The following is a 3725-nucleotide window of genomic DNA, read 5'->3' as shown; positions in this document are numbered from 1 at the left end:
GGGAAAGCCATGTAGAAGTGAAAAGATTTAAGCTAAGCCTTGATAGAAGCCAGGGAAACAAAGGGAGGAAGAGCATTCTAGGCAGAGAGGACAGCAAGTGCAAAGGCAAAGATGAGAAGTGGAGTGGCCTGCTTGAGGAATAGCACATAATCCAGTGTCATTAGAACATACAGTGCATGGAAGGTGAATAAAGTATAGGAAGACTGGAAAGGTAGATGACAAAAGAGCCTTAAATGCCAAAACCAAGGACTTTATATTTGATCCCAGAGGTAACAGGGAAACATTCGAGTTTATCGAGTAGGGAGTGAAATGAGCAGACCTATATTTTTAGAGAGTCACTTTTTAGCTGAGGATGGATTGAAATGGGAAGATACTTGAGACCCAGATACCAATTAGATGATTATTGAAATGGTATAGATGATATATCAAATTGTGTACTGTTTTAGAAAGAGAGGATGGGAGGGAAGGGAGGGAGGGAGAAAAATTTGGAACTCAAAATTTTGTAAAAATGAATATTAAAAAATGTCTTTGGTAGGGCAGCTAGGTGGCACAGTGGATAGAGCACTGGCCCTGGAGTCAAGAGGACCTGAGTTCAAATCTGGCCTCTGACACTTTCTAGCTGTGTGACTCTGAGCAAGTCACTTAATCCCAATTGCTTCGCTCAAAAAAAAAAAATGTCCTTACATATAATTGGAAAAAATAAAATACTATTAAAAAAAGAAATGGTACAGGTGAGAGGTGATAAGGGCCTGAAGTAAGGTAGTAGATATGTAGGGGGAGAGAAGGGAATGTATAAGAAAGATTTTGTTAAGGTAGAAATGAAAAATGAGCAACAGATTAGATTTATGAAATGAATGAAAGAGAATAAGGAGTCAAGGATAACACTAAGGTTGCAAACCTGGGTGACTGGGAGGATTGGTGGTGCCTTTAAAATTAATATGGAAGTTTGGGGGAGAGAGAGAGAGAACTTAGGGAAAAGATAATGAATTATGTTTTGGACATATGGAGTTTGATACACCTATAGGACATCCAATTCAAGATGTCCAAAAGGCAGTTGGTAGTATAGGACTGTCACTCAGGAGAGAGACAAGGGCTGGATATAAAGATCTAGGAAACTTCTGCATAGGGATGATCATTTAAGCCATGGGATCTGATTAGATTACTAAATGAGAGAGATTAGAGCAAAAAGAGATGAGAGACATCCATGGTTAATGGGTGTGACATGGACAAAGAACCAGCAAAGGTGACTAAGAAGGGGTGGTCAGACAGATAAGAAAATCAGGAGACAGAAGTATCATTGCCCTCAAAAAAAAAAAAAAAAAAAAAACAGGAAAGAAGGAATATCCAAGGGAAGGAGGTAATCAATAGTGTCAAATATTGAAGAGAGGTCAAAAGGATGAGGATTGACAAAACACCATTAGGTTTGGCAATGAAGAGATCATTGATAACTCTGGAGATGAAAGTTTCAGTTGAATGATAAGGTTTGAAGTCAGACTGCAGAAAGTTTAGAAGAGGAAGCGGAGGCATTGAGTTAAAGCGGCTTTCTTTGGGAGTTTAACTGCAAAAGGAAGGAGAGAGAAAAGATGATAGCTAGTGAAGATGTGAGGATCAAGTGAAAGTTTTTAAGGATGGGGGTGGGGAACATGGAAGCAGACAAGGAGTCAGCAGATGAGAAAAAGAGTAAAGATAAGAAGACAAGAGAGAGGGTGGAGAAGATGCAAGAGAATGGGATCAAGATTGCCTGTGGAGGAATTGGTCTTGGCAATAAGTAGGGCCATGTAAATAATGTCTCTCCAACCATGATAATCACATTGTAATCAGAAGATTCAGTCAATCTAATTCCCTGTGGCCAGTTGACTCTAGGATAGCAGGAAAACCTGATTTTGCTATGGCTATCAACTAACAGATGGTTACAGTGAATAGAACAACAGGTCTGGAGTCAGGAAGACTCATCTTCCTGAGTTCAAATCTGGCCTCAGACACTTACTAGCTATGTGACCCTGGGCAAGTCACTTAACCCTGTTTGCCTCAGTTTCCTCATCTATAAATTGAGCTGGAGAAGGAAATGGCAAACCACTTCAGTATCTTTGCCAAGAAAACCCCAAATGGGGTCACGAAAAATCAGACATGACTGAAACGACTGAAGAACAACAACACCAACTATTAGACAGTCTTCACGAGCCCTGAAGACTTCATGGTCAGAGATCACCAACCTGATTAGATGCCTAGGATTTCTACTATGGTTGTATAGAGTTAGCCATTGAGTTCTAGAATAGGAACATGCAACAAGATCTTTGGCATCCCTCCTAGGTTGGTACTAAGACTGGAAGCCCTATACTTTTTAGTCCTTGAAAATAGACTTTCCCTATAGAACTAAAAACAGTTTGGGGAGAATAGAGACAGTCATTAAAGTGTATAATCCTAAGTAAGTCATTATTTAAATATACCAATACTTAACTTCAATGTTGTTTCAATGGAGTTGTGATCTCATCAATGTAGGTATTACCTTCCGCAGCACAAATCACAAAGTCACTAACTTCATCTTATTCAGGTAAACTCTTGTCAATGTCCACCATATATCTTTCATAGGGCATCCACCCAAAGTGCTGGGAATCTTCCCCTAGATCTCCTGACCTTATGTGAATATCAGTGAAATACCTTGGCTACCCATTGGTTATTTCCAGGTCTTGCTCATGTGCAGCAGGTCCACTCCCTTTTTCTGGACATGTAAGCATCAAGAAATACCAGAAAGAATGTGGGATTTGGAGGCAGAGGACTTGAATTTAAATCCTGATTCTGCCACTTAAGTGACTTTGGGCAAGTCACAACATCCTTGGACCCCAGTTTCCTCTACCGTAAAATGAAAGAGCTGGAATAGATGACCTCTAGGTCCCTATCATCTCTAAAACTATGATCTCCTCAATCTTGTCTTTGACATCACATCTCCTGCCCAATTGTTCATTGGTAATATGTTGCAAACCACTCACATCCACCAACTACTTCTCCATGGCCTTTTGGGTGACCAATAACATTAATTTTTTTGACAATTGCAGTGTTCCATGATGCAGAGCATCACTGGAGGAATATTGCAAATATAATACAAAGTACTGTAAAGTGTGCAAATAGAGTAGTTCCCAGAATTTAGCACAGTGCCAGAAACATAGTAGACACTTAATAAATATTTGTTGTCTTGACTTGTTCACTTCTAAGTTTCTGTAATCCTCTTTCAGTTTAGACTATCTGTGTGCCTGGCACACACTCCCCCCTTATCTCTACTTTTAAACCTAACTCCCTCTTCTTTCTCAGCTCACAGATGACACAGTCGCCATGAAATCTTCTCTGAGCTGGGCATGGTGGCACATGCCTATAATCCCAGTCACCTGGGAGGCTGAGGTTGGAGGACCTGTCTCTTGAACCCAGGAGTTTTCAGTTCCAATGGGCTATGCCAATCTGGTATCCTCACTAAGTTTAGCACTAATATCGTAAGCCCTAGAGTGGAAGGCAGGGAGGAGCAGATTGCCTAAGGAGGGGCAAATCAACACAGGTCTGAAATGAAGCAAATCAAAGTTCCTGAGCTTATCAGCAGTGAGATTAGGCCTATTAACAGCTCCTATACTTCCAGCCTGACTGAGAGAGGGAGACTCAGTAAGAACAGGGAAGGAGGGAAGGAAGGAAGGAAAAGAAAGAAAGAAAGAAAGAAAGAAAGAAAGAAAGAAAGAAAGAAA

This window comes from Vombatus ursinus, unplaced genomic scaffold (genome assembly GCF_900497805.2).
Source record: "Vombatus ursinus unplaced genomic scaffold, bare-nosed wombat genome assembly UNPS02014798.1, whole genome shotgun sequence".
Lineage (NCBI taxonomy): Eukaryota > Metazoa > Chordata > Mammalia > Diprotodontia > Vombatidae > Vombatus > Vombatus ursinus.
Note: the sequence above shows the minus strand (reverse complement) of the source record.